General features: G+C 38.0%; 1 long non-coding RNA gene across 2 annotated transcripts in view; it reads right to left on the bottom strand.

Annotated features, from left to right (window-relative positions):
- LOC108397587 (uncharacterized) overlaps positions 1-22,367 on the bottom strand; it is a 167,850-nt gene that overhangs the window by 109,705 nt on the left and 35,778 nt on the right. The window contains exon 2 of one of the 2 annotated variants that reach the window (XR_012122649.1): positions 11,378-11,448. The exons of the other annotated variant lie outside the window; for it this stretch is intronic. This is a non-coding gene — a long non-coding RNA (uncharacterized lncRNA). The remainder of the gene's footprint in view (positions 1-11,377; positions 11,449-22,367) is intronic. 2 annotated transcript variants of the gene reach the window in all.

The following is a 22,367-nucleotide window of genomic DNA, read 5'->3' on the forward strand; positions in this document are numbered from 1 at the left end:
GGCTTTTAAATATAATGAATACTTTTAAATTCTTAATAGTGCTCTATGTTTAACAACTAAAGTAAATATTTTTCCTAAGGCACTTTGGCATTCCAGAGCCACAGACCTATGTAAAATGTCCAAACTCATCCTCACCTGGACAGGGGCAGTGGTTGCCTGTGACCATCGGCCCTCCCCTGGCTCATATACACCCAGGACCCATAGATCATTCAATCCTGTTTTTACTCAGTTATATTAAATTGCAAGACCTTCTATATGCTCCGTACTTCGCTGCCCTGATGTGGGTTAGGCAGTGTGATATAAAAAGTAATCACCTTCAATCTACAATTTTTTAAAACATTATAGTATCAAACTAGGAACACTTACTCCTGAACATATTTTTCCCCCTGGTATATGATTTCGACGGAGACATGTCTCCTTACCACAGACAGTTTAAGTAACAGTGTAATTTAAAATTATGTTTTATGATTTTTTTTTCTCACATTAAAAGCTAACAGAATTAGATGCTTTATCTTCTGTATTCAGTGAAATGAAGATGAGAACGATCAATTCAATGCTTCTTGGAACAGAGAGATAGGCTTTGAACTAAAATTTATAGTCCATCTCTACAAACAAACATGCAAAGCTTACTTTGTAAACTGGAATAAATAATACTGGATCCCTTATCTGATTCCACTGCATATTCTCCCTTGGAAAATTTGATGAATTCAGTTATAAACTTCAAATTCCTACATTACCCTTCCCCAAGGCTCCTCTTCCCCAGACATGTATTCAACTTTGCTCTTCATAAAATCTTTTTTAAAATCTATGTAGCTTTCAGCCTCTCACTGTTCAGTATGATGTTAGCTGTGGGTTTATCATATATGGCCTTTATTATGTTGAGGTACTTGATCTCTAGGCCCATTTTGTTGAGAGTTTTTATCATGAATGGATGTTTAATTTTGTCGAATGCTTTTTCAGCATCTATGGAGATGATCATGTGGTTTTTGTCCTTCTTTTTGTTGATGTGGTGGATGATGTTGATGGATTTTTGAATGTTGTACCATCCTTGCATACCTGGGATGAATCCCACTTGGTCATGGTGTATGATCCTTTTGATGTATTTTTGAATTCGGTTTGCTAATATTTTGTTGAGTATTTTTGCATCTACGTTCATCAGGGATATTGGTCTGTAGTTTTCTTTTTTGGTGGGGTCTTTGCCTGGTTTTGTTATTAGGATGATGTTGGCTTCATAGAATGCGTTTGGGAGTATTCCCTCCTCTTCTATTTTTTGGAAAACTTTAAGGAGAATGGGTATTATGCCTTCTCTGTATGTCTGATAAAATTCCGAGGTAAATCCATCTGTCCTGGGGGTTTTGTTCTTGGGTAGTTTTTTGATTACCACTTCAATTTTGTTGCTGCTAATTGGTCTGTTTTGATTTTCTGTTTCTTTCTGGGTCAGTCTTGGAAGGTTGTATTTTTCTAGGAAGTTGTCCATTTCTCCTAGGTTTTCCAGCTTGTTAGCATATAGGTTTTCATAGTATTCTCTAATAATTCTTTGTATTTCTGTGGGGTCCGTCGTGATTTTTCCTTTCTCGTTTATGATTCGTTATGATTCTGTTATGTGTGTTGACTCTCTCTTTCTCTTAATAAGTCTGGCTAGAGGCTTATCTATTTTGTTTGTTTTCTTGAAGAACTAGCAACACAGAGCAGACAAGTAGTGATTTTACAGCATCTTACTACGCTGATGGACAGTGACTGTGAAGGGGTATGTGGGGCGGACTTGGCAAAGGGGAGAGCCTAGTAAACATAATGTTCTTCATGTAATTGTAGATTAATGAAACCAAAATAAAAAAATTAAAAGAAAAAAAAAATCTACGTAATATTCCAAAATTTTCTTTTTCATGACCTCAGGCTTTCAAGTACAGCTGTCTTTTGTAGTTTCCAGAAAGCAAATGCTGATATTCATTAATAAGAGTTTTTAAAGCCTTCCTGTATTCTATCTATCATCTTTCAAATTCTGAAGAAACTGTCATGAGAAATGCTGGTGATGAAAGCTTGTAGAAAAGGTATAGATCAGATAGATACATAGATGAGAGATACAGATGGATATATGTATTTTATATATATATTATTTCTATTGTTTACTTCTGAAAGTCAATATATAATGGAGCTATGAAAGTAAATTTATTGAGAATACTACACCTACCTAAGTATGATGCACATGATGGAGGTGTAAAGGTAACAACTGACATTATTTGAAGGAATTCACTATTCCTTTGGATTATTAGCAACCAGCTGATTGAGTTTGCATCTAAAATGAAAGAAATGTCATAATAAACTCATGAAGCAAACACCAACTCCAAATTCAAAACAATGGGCTGCTAATGGAGAATTTAATAGTTGAAATCAAGAGCAATGTTTTGACTTTCACTCCCAGTGGTAACACACCTAAAATATCCTTTTAATTTGTATTCTGTTAACATTATTATTTTAACTTAGGAAGCTCGTCAGAAGCAAAGAACTAAGAAAGGTAACTGTTTTTCTGTTGGAAAAAATGTAGACATATAAAAAGTTTGCTGTCATTTTCCCCTGTATGAACTATATTTTTGTTAATAAACCATTCTTCTGATACTATCTCCCAAGAATGAGTTGACAAATCAAAACACTTTGAATGGATAAAGCTATTTCTCAGCCACCCATCAAACTATGTATTCTTCCTCATACACAGGTATTTGCTTCTGCTTATTCTTCCAACCAGAAAGTCTATCCACTTTTTCTATTTATCTAGATCCTAGTAATTCTTCACAGTTCAATAAACCTAGATACAATAAAATTTATTACTTGATTCAAAGGTCTTCCTTTAATGAATCACATAGTCACTCCTGAAAACAGTATTAAATATTCAATTGAATTTTCAAAGCTGTAAATCATTAAAGCCTGAAATTTTGTTCATTATTTCCCTGATGCTGACCTCTCTCCATCTTCAGAGTCCATCACAATGCTGTAAACATAAACTTAAACACCATAAATTCTATTCTAAATCACATTATAGTGTAAAGCACCTAGCAGGATAGCTATTAGCTAATCAAATAATTTACTTGAAGTAAATGTCATTTAGATGTTCAAAATTTGAGTATCAGGCAGATCTCCCTAAACTTTTTTTGGTATCCTACCTAATTCTTTATAGACTAGTAATCAGGAAAATTGGGGAAGGAATTTGGTATGCAGTAATACAGTGCTTTTTCAAATAGGAATTTGGTACACAGTAATACAGTGTTATTTCAAATATGATTTGTAGTGAAATTATATCTTTGAAGTGTTGAAAATATGTATGTTATTTTAATACAACATACATTTTCTTTATACTATGAAAATGTCTTTCAAATAATAATGTCATAAATAAAACTAAGAGAATTTGGTGCCAGCAAACCTGCACTATACCAAATAACAGAGAAATCTTCTCAGGGAAATTATATAAGATGGTAACTCGATTTTCAAGAATAAATGAAAAGTGTCAAAATGTAAATGCATGTGTAAATATAACTATTTCTTTATTAATTTCCTTAAAACATATGATTAAGTTAAAGAACGATTTTGACACTGACATGGATTTTATAGCATATGTAGAATAGTGTACAGCACATATGCCAGAGAAAACAGGGAGGACATAAATAGAACCATGCATTTTCAAAATTTTATATTTGATGTAAGGTGGCATATTTTAGTGATTAGAACAACCACTAAAATAAAATAAAATAAATTAAGTAAAGCAAAGTAAATGTAAAGTGGTATGGCTAAAGGTTACTAGAAAAATTAAAATGGAATTACAAATAATATTTATTTAAACCAGAAAGAGTATAAGAATGGTAGCAATAAAAATGGCCAGATTTTGACATACCTCCTGCACATGGAAATAAAGTTTGGAATTAGCCTAAGGACCATGAAGAGTCCCTGCCTAGTCCTGATTTTAAGCTTTGATTCTCCCTTTAGGAGGATAACTCTGGATCCTGTGGAGAATAGATTAATGAGACACATAGATGAGAGAAACACAGGCCAATGAAAGAATTTTTAAAGAATCAAATTAAAGTCAGAGGAGCCTGAATTAAGTCAATAACAATGAATGGAAAAGAAGTAAATTGTAACAACAACAAAAAAATTATAACAATAATTTTAAAGAGAAAAAAGCGGGTAAGATTTAACAACTGATAGGATTTAGGATTATGATGCGTGGTAAGGGAGTCTGAAATAAATTTCAAGGTCTTGATCCATGTGGTACATCTGACATTATAAAATCCTGTAATAAAATTCCTGAACTTCAGTGAGAAGGAACAATTTCCTAAAGAGCTAGTTAAGATGACTGTTAAATAACTCCATCCTCATACCCTGAAATTCTTGGGGATTCTGGTTCAGGTTGAGGAATACTATCCTTGGGCTTAAGATGTCATTTACAGTCAGTTCCCAAGTCCAATATTGCAAATACTTCCTGAATATGGATTGTGATTCCAATGTTGATTTGGCTATTCTGGGATTCCCAAAGATAAATATCTGTACTCACAGACTTCAGAATCTTGCCAAAAATGATAGGTAAACAATGAAGCTCTTAGATAATTACAAAAGATTAAATAATTGAATGTCAAAGTGAGTGACTGTAAGTAATGAAATCCACTAGTATCTCTGGCTTAAATGGCCAAAATACAAATGATAAACATGGTCCTCTCCAAATATATTTTCCTGACCTACAGTTACTGAGATTAAGAAAAGCCACAAAAACATTTTGGCAGTCTGAACACCATTTACAAGCTATTTCTCTTTGGAAGAGACAATACTGATTTCCTGAGCATCTAAATATTGATCCTACTTTGTTTTGGTTTTGTTTCACTTTCCAAATGTATAAGCCTGCTATGCAGAAACAAGCTTATGCCTAGATTGAAAAGATTTGTGTTTACAAGTACCTGCTATTTCTGACTGATAAATCATCAAGTTTTTTTTCTTTAATTATTATTTTCAAACATAAAAGGGCACCAATATTACTTACAGAGGTATTTTTGGGTGTTTCTGTGAATATTAGTGTAGTATTACAGATGTGCACATGCTGTTAAAAGGTAAGAGGGTAAATTAAGCATATAAAAAATGAGTAAGACTATGATTAATTATGATGGCAATCTAAATGGCATTCACAGACAGATTTTTTTTTTTCTGGGTGGCTTTGTGAGTGCTGATGGGGAAGTTTGGTGTCAGACAAATGTCTGTTAGAATCAAAGGAGCATTTCATCATTCTCATAGCTGTAATAGCTGTCTAGATAGCCATCCCATGTCTCCCCAGTAGAAAAAGAAGGTGACAGCATTTGGTGTTGAAGTTCACCTTGCCCAGAAATGGTCCTTTCTGACAAGAAGTCAAATATTATGTGACAGAAGCCTGGTTAAAATTATATCCTGGATACTTGCATACAATTCAAATAGATTGATGTCTCACAAACCTCTGAACTATATAGGTCATTGCTATAAAAGGGATCCACAGAGGTGGTGAATGACTCAGAAAATATGCTAAACTCAACTGCTAGGCAAGAGAACTATCCCCATATAGGGCCACTATGGACTGAATTGTGTCCTCACAAAATTCTTACCTTGAAGTCTTAATGCCCAGTATCTCAGAATGCACTTTATTTGGAAAGAGGGCCTTAAAGAGTAATTATGGCAAGATGAAGTTAGACAAGTGGGGTGTAAATCCAACATGACCAGTATCCTTATAATAAGAGGAGATTAAGCACAGATGTGAAAACACAGAGAGAAAATGGGCATTGACAAGGAGTGAGGTCTTCAAAAGAAACCAATGCTGCTGATACCTTGATCTTGGACTTCCAGCTTCCAGAACCTGGAGAAAATAAATTTCTGTTGTTTAAGACACCCAGTCTATGGTAGCAAATTAATGCATGGGCATAAGCTCCAGCCTAGGTGGAAATTCATGCAATCATTTAACCAGGTTTTTATATGTTTTCTCCCAAGGAAACAAAGACTTTGCTCCTTGAATTATAGGAAATTGAGTGTGATCCATCTAATTAAAACCATATGCCGCTGTCCTTAAACTCCTCTGTTTGCCAATGCTATCTGGACAGTGTCAATGTCACCTCTTTCTGACATTCTGGAACAGGAAGAAAAGACATCTTTTTATTTTATTGCAGTTAACACAACTACAATGTCTTTTATGCCCAAGGCATAATCCTGTATATGTTGGCAACCAAACCAGTCTGGGAATTTAAGAATGAATTGCAGTAATACACTTTCATCAGGAAACAAGTGGTCCATGAAAATGAACCTCATTTTGATCTATAGGGATGCTGGAGAATATATCTTCTAGATATGATGGCCAGAGTTTTTGAATCCCAAATTGAAATGCATGGTTGGAAAAAGGATTTTTAGAAATATGAACCCTGTGTGTATTCCTATGGATGAAAAGTTTTACAAATGTATAAATACTAAATCCATTTTTTGTTCATTTAATAAGTTGACATTACTGTAAAGAGAAAGATCCTAGAAAATTAGAATTATTTGAGAAAACTCAGGATGTACATTAGTTATGCCTCTAAGGAGAAACTTCCTAGTTTGGGTTTCTAGAGGAAGTTTTAAATAAGAAAAAATTGCTTGAAGAGAATGCATAAAGCCCTCCTTCCAGTTTATGACTGATTCCTATGTCCCAAGCAAACCCCGGGCATATCAGCTTCAGGCAAAGATGTAGCTTTGATTAATGACAAAGCCCAGCTGACATGTGCAGGATGATTAATAAATGTTTATTTTATATACAAGGAATCAGTCATCAGTTTGCAAGTTGGGAAGAAGGAGCCGTAGTAAGAGCCTTTTCAGAAGCAGAGAGGATGCAGCCTCTTAGATACCCCTCCAACTCCTTGACGTAGCAAGCATATCAATTATAGTAGAAAGAATCCAGGGGACAGAGAAATCTCCTAGCAAAGGTTGTTCAGATGAGAGATTCTGAATTCTTGATGAATGAGAGAAAAAAAGGAAAAAGGAGAAAGGATTGGTATTTTGCAATACCTACTTGGAAGTAATTTAAGACTCAAGTAAAAAATAAAAACAAAAACTTTGTGCATTGTAATAATATTCTTTACCAGTGTCCCAAAATGGGAATACAACATCCTAGCCCAGATAAAAGAAAATCAGAGGGACAAGTATGATGCAGAGAGAAGAGAACTTCAGAGTATTCCAGAACAGAATTCACCTCCTAAGGCCAGAAAAGGGCTTTACTAGTACCTGGCAGTGAAGATATAAGAGTTTTCCAGATTCTTTCTGTAAAATCTTTGTAGTATATGACTGTATTGTTGCTAATATTTTGAATGTAACTTCATGCCAAAATTGTAATCAGTTATTTTACAAATCTAGTTATTATCAACATAAATTTCAGGAATTATAAATGTCTGTAGGTATTATTAGATGAATACATCTAGACAGGTCACACATATATACCAAGATTCTGGGGCTCAGAGTTGCTAACCTATTTAACTAGTTTTCTTTAAAAACACTTCGGTAAACAGTCTGAATACATTACCATAAATGAATAAGTTAAAAGTACTCAAGAGATAAATATAAAAGTCAGGGTTGGTGATCTTTAGCCTACAGTGAAAGAGTTAAACAGAAGAGCAGCTAGTAACTTTAGTGCTAGGACATAGTTATTTCTAATCAGTTGTGGGAAACTTGGATTGATACATGGAGGAAATATCAGATTCAGTGGAAGTTGCCAAATCTGTGGAATAAAGAGTAGGTATTAAAACAGTTAATAAAAGATGAGGAAGCTAAGTACGTGTAAGGAAGAAGCAGCTCTTACAATGAGGAGTTGAAATCAATGGTGTATTTCAGGAAGAACACATAACTTTGCATCGTAGACATGCATAGGGGCAACTTAGAATAGAGCCAAAGGCTGAGGTTATGATATTGATAGACTTGAATCTCATGCTAAAGAAGGACGGGGGATCATTGAATGACAATAAGTGAGGAAATGTTAGAATCTGATTCATAGTTCAGCTAGATCATCTAGGCCAGAATAATAAGATAAATGAAAATCGGTTCAGAAATATAGTCATATCACCCATCACAATACAAGGTTCAATTTCCATACTAAATACATTTCCTATCGCCTCCCTTGGCTCTTTGAAAGAGAATAAGGTGAATAATAATTTCTTATAACATAACCATTATTATTTTTAACATTATCAATGTGTAATTTACATATAGTGACATATATTCCTTTTAAGTATACATTTCAATGAGTTTTAACAAATATACATCTCTGTGTACAATTTATCCTATTCTGTAATGCCTACTCCCTCTTACTGCCCTGTGGCTATGGTGTGGGGATTGGGAGCATGTTTCTTCTTAAGATGGAGCAGGGCCCTTGCATCTGCTCCTCCCTGGTACTCTTCTCTGGTTCAGATGAAGCCCAGAGTAAGAAAGGGACCAGTCTGGGATCACTTGACATCAGGGGCACAGTTGCCCTAGACTCTTGATGCATGTAGAGACTGTCATTGATACAAGTACATCAGGCATTGCTTGGCAACCAACATAAGGACCAGGCAATACGCTCTTTTCTGACAAAGGATCTTAGCATGAAAAAGTCCGACTCCACAGCAAATGTTAGTTTTAAACACTTGAAGAAATGTAAAAGAAAAAGTTGCAGAATCACTATTTAATGACTTTACAACTGGATTTCATTTTTCTTTAGCTGAACACATTTGGGTTGTTTTGTTTTGTTTTTTGTTTGTTTAACATCCACAGTTTCTACTGTAGAAGTTTTGGTGAAAGTTCTCTTAGTTTTTGTTGTTGAACTATAAGTTATTTTGTTGTCAATTTAGAAAAATATTTTCACTTGATATAGAATCAAAATAGAGTACATTTTCTCACAGCATGTTAAGAAAGGATGCTTTAATGTGTGTTGAATTATGCTTTTTTCTATTGTTATTCTTTCTTCTTACTTAGGTTCCAGTGTTCATAGTCTACATTTTTTCTACTGCTGCTCTAAAATATTTTTTATTACTGACAATTTGGTTGTGAGATTTCTATTTTGTGGTTGTCTTTTTATTATGGTTTGGATTCATTGATTTGCTTAGATCCATAGGTTATCCATTAAATCTGGATTTTCTTTGGACATTTTTTATCAAATACTTTTTCTGCCCTTCACTTAACCCACACTCTTCTGCATTCTACAAATTGCTTAAATATTCAATTTCTTCTATTTACTTACAAGTATTGAGCTGTCTGCAAACTTACTTATCTTTTTTCTCTAGAATCAAATTTGGTATAAGTACCATTCAGTACATTTTTTCATTTTAACTTCTAGAAATGTTACCTGTTTTAAGTTTCTACTTCCTTCTTCATTATGTTAATGCTTTCCTTTATATTTCTGCACCTATTTTCATATCTCTGTCAGACCTTTTGTCTTCTAATGCCATTACGTCTGTCATTTGTGATTATGCTTATCATTTTCCTGTCTCTCTGCATGCCTGTCAATATTTTATTTTATCTTAGACACTATAAATGCTACATATTTTAGTGCCTGGATTTTGTTGTCTTCCTTAAGAGAGTTTTGGGTGTTGTTCTCCAGGCAGATCATGTTGGACCTTTTGAGGCATGTTTTTGGTTGTGTGTGTGTCTGTGGTTTTTTTTTCCTCCAGCTTTATGTGAAGGGGGGGAGATGCTAACTAAACTTATCATGGTAATCAAGGCTTGTTTATAAGATTTTTTTTTATTATTAGGCTAGAGTAGCCTATATTCTCAAGTTAGAATACTCTCACTCCTAAACTGTAGAACATGAACACTAGTTTTCCATGAAATCTCACCAGTCAGATTGCTCAGAACTTGAATATTTCTCAACCCCGTGTGCGCTCAGGGAATTGTTTCAGGTACTGAGCATCAGCAGTTTTCTCTCTAAGCCTGCTCTTTCTCTAGTCTCATGGTCTCACCCTATGTATCCTCAGCTTAATATTCAGTCTAAAGTAGTCCTTATACTAATTTATGGAGTTCTTTCTCCTAATAGCTCTCTTGTCTTCAGTATTCTACATCCAATTTCCATCCATTTTAGACTACTTCATCTTTGGTCTCAAAAGACAATATGTTCTATTTGAATTTTACATTCCTGTGCTGTGGTTCAATAAATGCCTTCAGGCCAAAAAATAGGGCAGTGATTAGGCTTACCATTCTTTTCCCCAGATTTTCAGGGGTAAGAATCCTACACTGTCTATCATTTAATATATGAATACAGTTGCTTTATGAATTTTGTCTAGTTTTCTAGATATATATAATTAGATGGCTAATTCACAGTATTTATATATTAAAAAAGGAAACTATTAATAATTTTAATTGACCATAATTATCAATAAGTTTATATAATTGCAGATTACCAAATATTTGTTACTTGATAAATATTTGCTAAATCCTGAAAGGTTTACAAATATAAATGAATAAGCTTGTCTGATGTTCATGAACTTGCAACATAGTAAATGTAATTTTATTTGTACACTTAATGATAATTCAAAGCAAGATTTGATGATTTTTGTAACAGAGAAACAAAGAGCTTTGGATTGACAAAGAAGGGAAAAAATTCTGCCATTTATTAATTAATCCTAATATGTGAAGATCTCATGGAAGTCTTTATTAAGAGATCTGGAAGAATAAAATTGAGTTTTGAAAGTAGAGATAGTAAAGTGGAGGGTATTCTGAATGGTAGTATTAGAAAATTTAATGAAAAAGAAAACTAAATTTATATTTAGAGTGGAGGTTGGTGCTATTGATACCATTAATTACTTGAATAAAAATTATGATGAATAAAATGGTAGGATGAGGCAAGACAGTGAAATATTCTGAATGCATATTCAAACACATATTTTCTATATGTTCTCTAAAATAGCATGTTTGATGTATTTAATGAATAGGAAGCCACTCAAAACAGCACTATTTTAGGAAAAGTAGTCTGACTGCTCTCAGTAGAGAAGGCTTAAATGGGAGCAAAGTTGAAGGTGAGGATACTATTTAAAAGATTAGCTTCACAGTCCATAGCAATGAATACTCAGTGCCACAACTTTGACACTGGGTATTTAAAAAGGAGGGCATTACAATAAGAGGTATTGCAGAGGGCACAATAATAAAATCTGACAGCCTACTGAATATGGGAGTTAAAGTAGGTTCAAGTGCTAACTGATAGGTATAAGTTTTCAGTACATTTGTAGGTTTCTGATTTCTCTTTGTGTGGTATGTCGGAAGACCTACAAGGAGTAGTGGCCTGGTGTACTGATAACAAGCCTGGGTCCTAAGTGTTGTAACTGAAACTGGTGAACCAGAAGTAATGAAGGATGAATACAAAAGTGGGTTAAATAATAAAGGTCCCAAGTCATACCTGTAGAAGCCAGACATGTTGTTAGATCTGAGAGATGAATATAGATCTGGAAAAGGATGATGAAGCATGATCTAAAGTGAGAAAAAGAATAGATGAGGTACAAAGGTACGCATACAGTCAGTTGGTCCACACATTTTTCCCTGAAGGGGCTTGGAATAATAGCGGGCTCAGCAAGCCCTGGTGCCACCTTCTTGGGCGCATGCCATGGCCTCCAGTAAAGTTACAGCTCTAAGTTGAAAAACAAGTCAGAAACTCTGGATGGGGGAAATAATAACCAAATTGTTCAAATTATAGGACACCCATACACCATGTTCAGTAGATGTTATTGATTGTGTGGAAAATGCAGTGAAAAACTGACCAAGAGCAATTAGCTTTCTCCTACAGGTGGCTGAAGTGGTAGGAACATAAAAAATATAAAAAAGGAAGAAAAACAAAACTTTGTCTCCTTAAAGCAGGCAGTATGGCCCCTTGCTATCTGTCTCTCTTCTGTCTCTTCCTTCCATTAACTAAGAAAAGTAAGATTTCCCTTGGCATTTACAAGTATGAGAAGAAGCCTTGCCATTTTGCTCTCTAACAGTCATCTTCCTTTTGGGACTCAAAGTATAAACTGAACTAGGCTTTGCTTTCTGAGCATGCTTGGCTCCCTATGGCAACTCATTCTTTCTTTTTATTCACACACCCATGTAAAAGCACTAATTGCTTCAGGACTTTGTACCAAGTGATTAGTCAGAGGACAGTAAGTCATTTCTATTTGGATATAGGTTTAGGACTATAAAGAGTGTGCTTACAATTTTAAGCATGCTGAAGTCCGTACTGCTACAGAGTTCTGCCCTGGAATTTATGGAGCAAGCCTAAGTAATAATAGAACAAGGCACTGTTACATAGTCACCATTGCTTCTGGCGTTTATGACCTCTTCAGAGCTATTAAAGCCCAAGGCAGAATTAGGGCATCTTGAACCAGTTGAGTACAGCTGGGGAAAACACACAAACATATTTTCTGCTTTTGGTTTATATTCCTGATCTCCAACATCAAGCGGGCCCATATTTCTTTCTCACAATCACCCTATATTTTGCCAAATCTTGAGCTCTGTTGATCTGGTAGGTGATTATTTCTCATGTACTCCCCTCCTGATACCTCCATCACCTCCTCTCTATCCTCATTCTCTGCTTTTCACCTCACTGCACCACACCTACTCACAGACATGCCCATCTACGCACATTCTGTGTCTACTCTTCTGTTGAAGCACATAAGCATTTTGGGTTTCTTGCAAACCCAGTCACGGCAGTTGTGCACTGCATCTCATGCCCTCTTGCCTAGGAGAGGGTATTGCTCCATCTTGTACTTTACCTACATCATCAATTTTCACCTAGTCTTTCCTTAGCTACAACCTAGATGCTGTTTTTCACATCCTAAGATGAATTTTCTATCTCTTCCCTTACAGCAAAACAAACAAAAAGCACTTTTCCTGAATGGCTGTCTACATTGTGGCTTCTCCCATTCTATCTTGAATCTATTTTAGTCAGCGTGCTACTCTGTCCATGTGACAGTTCTCAGGATTTTCACCCTTTCCACGTTACTACATCTGATTACAAATTCATCATGAGTTAATGACTCAGTTAACCCTTCCACCTTCCTTGAAACACTTCCTTCCTGGATTCCAAATCACCAAGTTCTTGTGTTCTTCTACCAATCTCACTTCTTCTCATCCACTTTAACTGGTCATTCCTCATCTTTCTTATATCTTATCAATGGAATTCCTTGAGGTTTTAATCAGTGGAAAACTTCTATTTGTATTAACCTTAATAGTGATATTATCCAGACTCTTGCCTTCAAATTCCATATGTAGACTGATAACACCTAAATTAAATCTCTACGTTGAGCTCCATGCTCATAAATTCAGCTTTTACTCAACAAGCCAACTTGTCTAACAGTCATCTCAATTTTATCATGTTCGCAACCCAACTCTTGACCTCCTCCCTAATTCTACTGTGCATCTGGTCTTCCCATCTCACTTAATGATAGCCCCATCCTTCCAGTTTCTCAGGCCAAAATATTTAAAGTAATTTTAACTACTATTTTTTTACCTCCTCTAAGTTACAATACCAGTCCATCAGTAATATTTCTACTATCAAAATATATCTCTCACTCATCACATTTACTGCTAGCATTCTGTATAAAATATTTCATCTCACTTAGTATAGGAAACTCCTAATTAACTTCACTGCTTATGCATTTAGAATTTCTGTGTGTGTGTGTGTGTGTGTATTTCTCAACAGTGATAAGAATGGTACTGGTAAAAGTTATTCAGATCATTTGACTCTGCTGCTCAAAGTCTACTATACCACTGAGAATACAAGTCAAAGTCACTGCTAAAGGCCTACAAAACCCCATTATCTTGCTCCTTGTTAACTCTCTGACCTCTCCTCCTAGGCTACTTCTGGTTCTTCTACCTGTAATATTCAATATATTACTCATGCTGCTCCCCAAGGCATTGTTGATTTCTTCTGCCTGGAATGCTCTCTTCCTAGATACCTGCTTGCCTTACTACACCTAAATCTTTCAGGATTTTACTCAAATATCACCTTCCCAAGGAAGATTTTCCTAACTAACCTACTGAAAACTGGAACCCGGACATTCTATAGCCAGTCCCTGATTTATTTTTCTCTATAACACTTAAAACTCTCTGGAAAATTATTTCACTGTTTTGTTTTTGTTCTTTTTCTTTCTCTCTCCAGAGTCTTGTGACTCACACCATGGTTCCTTTTCAGATCAGCAGCATTATTATTCCTTAGGGGCTTGTTACTAATGCAGAGTACCAGACCATATGCCAAGCCTACTGAATCTGAATCTGCACTTAAACACAATACACAGGAGAACAATGTGCTGGGATTCCCCCAAGGGCTAACGTGTCTGTCTGTTTCTTTCTGGCATATAGACAATGCTTGTTTAATATCCTTTAAATTAATGGATGAATTCCTTATCCTTAATAACAGGTGAGTACTATCAAATCTCACATTCTACTTTAATAGGAAGGAAGGACTGAGACAATGGGAAATGATGGTACTGGCTGAGGTAGGAACAACAGGAGTATGACAAATCTTGTGTTCTGTCAAGTTTGATTTGGCTTTGCCTTTTGTAGATTGAAAGCAAAATTCTGAAGTGCATGAACTTTAAGATCAGCATTGCGCCCTAATACAGCCAGCTAGCATTATTTATCTGTGAAATAACTAAAATTATACAATTTATATGCAGATGAGCTGAGGTTGTGATTTTTAAAAATGTTAAAACAGATAAAAAGAGTTCTACACTGAAGCCACAAAGTTCAAAGGCAACTAAAACCTGCATGAGGCAAAGAATAACTTGCAAATAGTTTGAGCCTTGGGAGAAATGTATTGTTTCACATACTCAAGACTGAATCTAATTATCTTATAAATAACCAAATATGTAAACACAGCGGTGATCATTTTAGACCAATAATGGAGTGGTTGAAGCAGATTATATTAAAAGAAATATATTCATGGCTTGTTTTCCAAAGATCCAAAATCTGAACTTACATTTTTTGCTTAGTGAGATTTTCATGCTGCGTAGAATTCAGTGTGCTTATCTCCATCAAGTCTGCTAATTTTGGCCTACTGATAATTTGCACATGATTTCACTGACAACTTGGAATTTCAGCATGTGTTGTTGATACAAAATTCTGATAATTGTTCCCTCTTAGCACAGCACTGGCTTCTACTGTGAATAAATTGCCTTTGCTTACAACCGGATCAACAATGGGCATAAAATGAGATATTCCTAAATTGTTACCACCCAAATAAAATGAGATTTGCAAATTTTTTGGGCACCATTATTAAAAAGTAATATATTTCAGAATTATAAGCTTTTTCAGTTATATGTAAATTACAGCATAAAAAGATTGGTTCTAACTTGCACAATATGTTGATTTGGCTCTATAAATGATGAGAAACAGAAGAAATTGATACAAAGTTTTTTAGTGTTGACACTTGAAATAATTACATTTTGATCGGTATTTCTATCATTAAGAACAATATAGCCTGAAAAGGATTGAAAATAAATAGAGGAAATACCACCCCCTGTATATGTGAAACAAGAAATTGAAGAAAACGAGAAGACAAAAGTAGAAATAACAAAGAAGGACATAACATTTGACGCGGTCTGGCCGTGGCCGAGTGGAACAGGTCCTGAAGTGCGAAAGTGGGTCGAAGAGAAGAAAGAAAGACAGAAAGAGCTGGGAGAGCTGACACTCCTGCGCATCGCCAGCAATGCTTTATTCGAGTCCAGAGTATTTATATAGCAAAGAAGACACACTATTCCAGGAAATAGCATTATCCAATAGACAATCAAGCACAGTATTGACGTCAGCGGTAGCCGGGCAAAGGTAGGCACAGCAGGGCTTCTTCAGTTCTAATGGAATGCGTAAACAGGATGTTCTTTGTTCTCCATTCCCGCCACATCAGCAAGTGGGGGGAAAGGGCGTAGCTCGCTCCCCACAAACATTTTAGTAGATAATGGATGTGTGTACTTACTAAGGAGGAAGGGAAATCATGAAATTGAACAGGGAAATAGCCTCATTTCCACTCCAAAGTTAGGAGGTCAGAGTTGAAATTCTGTTCTGGGAGACATCTTTGCTTATTTCACAGTACAGACTAATTTCTTAACCATTCTGATGCTGTTTCTTCTTCTCTAAAATGGAGAATTTAGAATGCACCATAAAAACCTCACTCACAGATATTTACAAGAGTAAATGAGATGAACTATGCAAAATTGTTAAGGCAAACTAGACAGCACTAAGCTCACAAGGTTATAACACTGGGCTTATAGGAAGACTGACAGGGAAAAGACATAATGTTTACGTTCAGCTCCTTTCATATTATCTGAGTTGTCATTGCTTAGAAATGAGAGGTGGGAAGTTACATAGCAGAGAATAAGAATTACAGTGGAAACAAAGAATTGGAGCCAGAGGTGGCCAAGAGAAACAAAACACCATCAGAAGTTCCTAAAATACTGAGAGCAGAATAAGAATTGCAATGGCATGAGGATTTGGTCAGATTTTTGAGCCACTATTGCTCTATTATGTATTAAGTGCTTCCAGGCAGTCATCACATAAACCAAGCTCTGAATAATATATAATCTTCCTTCTATTGTGTTGTCAAAGATTTAAACAACTAATAAAATATACCAGATATGGTAATAGTTTCAGCAAGCAGACACCACAAATACTCAGAGAAGCATATCTCATCTGAGTACTTACTGTTCATGGTTTTAAAGTAATATACTCTGTTATCCATTTAGAAGAGATTGTGCTTGAGTATATTTCACACAGAAGAATCAACAGCTCTGAAAGTCTCATGCTACACATAGGTTTATTACTATTGCTGCGTGTCAACTTAAGAACATGCTTAACATCAGTATACAGTTAAGAGTATATGTGAGGGCACTGAGGCTCCAGTTGGTAAGAGGGTTTGTCCAAGTTTATAAGGTGAAAGTGTGAAACCAAGATTCATACATGGGTATTTTTATTTACATGACTCTACAAACATTGCTAATTCATTTTCACTATTTGATGGCTTTTAATGGTAAATGTCTGTTTTTTACCAAACTTGGTGCTCCAATTTTTCTGGATTACTGTTTATATAGAGCCAATGTTTGATACTGGAGAGAGATGGAGTGATAACTTCACCAATCCTTAAGAGTTTAAATACCCAAATACTAATAAAATAAGTTGTTTTTCTGAAATAAAAAAAAGCAGGGAATTCTAACAGACAAAAGAGTGAAACATATGTAAATAAACAAGAGCTTTACTGAATAGAGAAAACAGAAGTTCTTTAGATACGGATGCTATACTGATTCTCAATGTGCCTTGCTAGGCACATTATTCAAATTCATTACAAGTCAAAAATAATTACATGTAATGGGCTGTATTCTTCTCTACAACTTCAACATGATCTTGACACACAGTTCATATTTGAATACCTGCTACTTTCTAAGAATTTCATTCCCTCACTGGATTCTTCTGAGTACAGAAATATTTATCTTTACTTTTAACTGAAGTCTGTTTCCTCATTCTCCCTATTTAATTCACAAATCAAGTCTTTCCCTAATGTTATCTACTTTTGCCTGAAAAATAGCAAACATAAATAAATAAGTAAAACAATTAAATGACACATAAATGCATATATCATATTTTTGTGTCCAATTTATTTATTTAATCAAAAGAAGCAATTCATTAGAATATCTAACTGACAGAATCCAAGGAAATAAACTGCATCATAGGCTCACAAATAGTGAATTTTACTATACTCACCATTATATGATAAGAAAGAGTTTTACTGTCCTATAAGTCTCATGCTCCACCTCATTCATTCCTTCCTTCCTATCCCTGGACTCCCAGAAACCTCTGGTATTTTCAGTGTCTCCATAGTTTTGTCTTTTCCAGAATGTCATACAGTATGTAACCTTTCCTTATTGGCTTCTTCCATTTAGCAATATACAAGTAACATTCTTCCATTTTTTTTTCGTGACTTGAAAACTCATTTATCAGGGAATAATATCCCACTGTATGTGAGACAGGACGGTGGGTGTAGTCAGAGTAGGGTGAGGGCCTTGGGGAAAAGCAAGGTGGAATGAGCAATGTAACAATGGGCAAAGAAGTCCCCATTGAAACTCTGTGCTAAGCATTATGCAAAGTCAAGGTCACACTAATTCTTTAGGGAAAGATACCTATTAATATAGACATCTTCAGTGAGATTAGTTAAAGGTCAAAAGGCCAGGAGTAACTTGACCTGGAATGTTTCAGTGTTCTGCAAGGGTATCAGCATAACCCGTAACTCCACTGTCAGCCCCAGGAATCAGACTATGACCCAGCCCACCTTGAGAACAGGGTAAGTGATGCAAGTCCACACCCTTAAGTTTTTTCATGTTCTCGAAAAATTCTCAACTGTCTATAAAACACCCTAGACAATGCACCACTATGGGCTCTCTTCTCCCCTCCTGGCGTGAGCCAGGAGCTCTATTCTCTCACTTTATTTCTAAATAAAATCTTGTACTTAGCTCTCCTACCTGAGTGTTTGTGCAGCTCGTTCTTCGGCTTTGTGAACAAGAACCCGAGCATCAGATGTATGTACTATACTTCATTTATTCGTAACATCTTAACCATACTTATGTTTCTTTTTCTTGAACATAGTATTGTAAAGGAGTGCAGAGAGCATTAAGAGTCAGGAAAAAGAACTAATAAAACTTAGCTAAACCTTAACAGCAGACCATTCCGGAATAGTAAGAGATTCAATGTCTAAACTTAGAGAGAGACCAGATCAAAGGAAGAGAGAGCAAGAGGCCAGCCAAGGGCTATTTGAATCCTAGTTTACTAAATCCCCATGGTTTACAACCCTGATATCCACCCTGGCAGGGCCCTTGCTTATTTTTATACTGCTTCTCACTTTAGGTCCCTGTATCTTAAACCGGCTAATAGCCTTTGTTAGGGAAAGAGTGAGTGCTGTTCAGGTGCTAATGCTGAGACCGCAGTATCATTCACTCACACAGCAGGAAGAAACAAACATTCCATGATTGGAATGGTCAAAGGAAAGTGGGGAAATGTAGAATCTAAGCATTAGTAAGATTAGTAAATTAGCATAAGCATAGCCATCTTAGAAACCTAGAAACCATTTTCTGAGAGTGTGACTCAGAGGAAAAAAAAAAACAAAAAACCCTGGGCCTGGGTAAGGCCTTGAAAAACAAGTTAATCATGAGCACCGGGTGGTGGGCAGCTGTGACCCTTGGTCAGCTAACCTTGGTCAGTTAATCTTACATACCAAGCTTATCGTGCAGAACCTCCCTAACCATTGAGGAGTAGTCTTACCCTGCCCTTGCTTAACCCCAGGATATATGTCTTGCAAGAATAATGTATAGTTATAGAAAATTGCTATGAGTTAAGTGCTTTGAAATTGCTATATAAACCCTTGGCTCTGAGTGCTCGGGGTCCTTGTTGAGACCCGCTGCATCGGGCTGACTTGGACCTCAGCTAGCTGGCTGAATAAAGACTTTGCTTGAATTTACATCTCTATGCCTGTGTAGTTTGTTCTCTGGGGAAGCCTCGGAAGCCTGGACCCTAACATTTGGGGGCTCGTCCGGGATTCAAGTGGCTTCCCTGAGAACAAAGGACAGCTGGAGGCAAGGTCTAATTGTCCGGACGGGGCACTGTAATTCGAGGGTCGCCCCCTTGTGTCTGCATAAATCCATTATAAAGCGGGAGTCGCCATCCCGTGTATGGTCTCGGGTTAGTGGTCCCGAGTGAGGAAGTCCGGGCTGGTAGTCCCGGCCCCCAGGTTAGTGACTCTGGGTAAAAGTCCAGGTAACCAATCCTGGCCCTAGGGTCCGAGTGACTCGGCCTTAGGAAGGCAAATCCGATCGGCAGAAAACTGGCACCCGAGGAGGAAAAGATCGAGCTCGTCACCCTGCGGCAGTCCGAGTGGACGCCCTTCGGGAGAATTACGAGAGTTTTTGAGGACCCTGAAAGTGGTGAGTGTGGTGCGCACCAGAGTGAGAGAAGGACCGGTCCGAATGAGTGCGATCAGATGTGGTGTGTGTGTTTGGTGTTATCATTGATTGTTTTACTGTGTTTTGGTTTTGGTTTATATTTCTTTTTGCACTTCTCATTTTAAGTTTCCTTGTTCTAAGGTTCTCCTGCTCTCTCCGTTCCTCCTTTCTGCCACTACATCATTCCCCGCGGGCACGGGTCGGGCAATTAAGAGCCATTAGGGCGCCCGCCGCTAGAAGACTCCCGTGACAGGATAAGGGGGTCACAGCCGCGAATCCCAGATAAATTCGCGTCCCCCGTGGAAGAAAAACTGTGCAAAGACAGGCACTCGTTCACAAGCACATACAACAGTCATTTTGTTTGTCTGTTCCTCCTTTCTGCCACTACATCATTCCCTGCGGGCACGGGTCGGGCAATTAAGAGCCATTAGGGCACCCGCCGCTAGAAGACTCCCGTGACAGGATAAGGGGGTCACAGCCGCGAATCCCAGATAAATTCGCGTCCCCCGCGGAAGAAAAACTGTGCAACGACAGGCACTCGTTCATAAGCACATACAACAGTCATTTTGTTTGAAGTGGCATCTTCATCTTTCGCCTTTGTCTCCCTCATATTCTTTTTCCTTCTTCTTTCTCACCATGGGTCAGACTCAGGCTACTCCTAAGAGTCTGATCCTCTCCCATTTCCCCAAGGTCAAGGAACAGGCCTTAAGTATGAGCCTTGGCATCAAGAAGGGTAAGCTTGACACCTTTTGCTCAGTCGAGTGGCCTTCCTTCGGAGTAGGCTGGCCGGCCCAGGGGTCTCTTTCTTTGGACCTTATTGGCAAGATCAAAGCCATTATCTCCCAGCCAGGTCCTGAGGGCCACCCTGACCAACTTCCCTATATTCTTGTCTGGGAAAATTTGGCCGAGAATCCCCCTTCCTGGTTGGAGCCCTTTTTGGTGGAGAAACCTCATACTGACCCACAAAAGACCTCCATCCTAGTTGCCCAGGAAAAATAAAAGCCCTCTGATCGCAGGGCCAGAAATCCTATGCGCCCAAGTGCGCCGCCTGTCTTCCCCGACAGTTCTCCTCTTTAACCCCTCCCGCCGATTGAGCAGCCACCCCGGTATGCAGAGGAGAGGGGTGAAGCTGCCGGGGGGATAGAAAATGCGGCTAGGGAACCCAGCAGGAACCAGGTGGCTGCAGCTTCCCCAGATTCTTCAGCAGAGGGAGGCGGGAGGCCGTAAAGAGCTTCCTCACACTCCCCCGCCCTGGCCCCACGCTGGGCGCCAGGTAGAACTGGAGGAATGCAGCTAAGGTCTCGAGGGGCCAGAGAACAAGAAGGGGAGGCTCCCTCCTCCACCTCAGAAGGAGCAGTGCCAGTTCTGCCTGTGCGTGCCATCGGTACCGGCATTGCTCAGCAATATCAATATTGGCCCTTTTCATCTAGTGACCTTTATAATTGGAGGACTCAGAATCCTCCCTTCTCAGAGGACCCCAAGTGTCTTATAGGTTTAGTGGAGTCCATTATGTTTACCCATCGTCCCACATGGGACGACTGCCAGCAATTAATCCGCACTCTCTTCACAACGGAAGAACGAGAGCGTATCCTCAATGAAGCCAGGAAAAATGTCCTCGGAGAAAATGGAAGACCCACTACCCTCCAGCCCATCATCGACGAGGCGTTCCCACTTACGCGCCCAGATTGGGACTTTGGAACTGCAGAAGGTAGGGAGCGTCTCCGGGTCTACCGCCAGACTCTGATGACCGGTCTCCGGGCGGCCGCCGGACGGCCCACTAACTTGGCTAAGGTAAAAACTATTGTTCAGGGTGAAATGGAAAGCCCAGCCGCGTATCTGGAAAGGCTGTTTGATGCTTACCGGCAGTATACCCCCATAAACCCGGAAGCAGAGGAACATAGGTCAGCTGTAGTCCTCTCATTCATCAACCAGGCAGCCCCCGATATCCGGAGAAAACTCCACAAGCGGGAGGACCTAGGGGAGATCTCTATTAGAGAGCTGCTGCAGCAGGCAGAGAAGGTCTTCAATGCTAGAGAAACTCCGGAAGATAGAGAAGAAAGGCTGAGGAAAGAGAAATGGGTAATGCAGGAGAAAAATAGGAAGGAAGACAGAGAATTTCAGAAAAGGGAGAACAAGAAGCAGAGGGAGGAGATGGCCAGGATATTCCTGGCCGGGGTGAAGGAGGGCCCTAGGCCTCCTCAAGGAACAGGACCCTGTCAATCCCGACTAGGACAAGATCAGTGCGCCCTGTGTAAGAAATATGGACATTGGAAGAGGGAGTGCCCCCAAAGGAGGGAACAAGGGAGAGGGAACCCTGTTAAGACCCTGCACCTAGGAGAGGAGGATTGACGGGGACGGGGCTCGGCACCCCTCCCCGAGTCCTGGGTAACCCTGTGCGTGGAGGGGACTCCCATTGGGTTTATGGTAGATACTGGG

The sequence above is a fragment of the Manis javanica genome, chromosome 11 (assembly GCF_040802235.1).
Source record: "Manis javanica isolate MJ-LG chromosome 11, MJ_LKY, whole genome shotgun sequence".
Classification (NCBI taxonomy): Eukaryota; Metazoa; Chordata; class Mammalia; order Pholidota; family Manidae; genus Manis; species Manis javanica.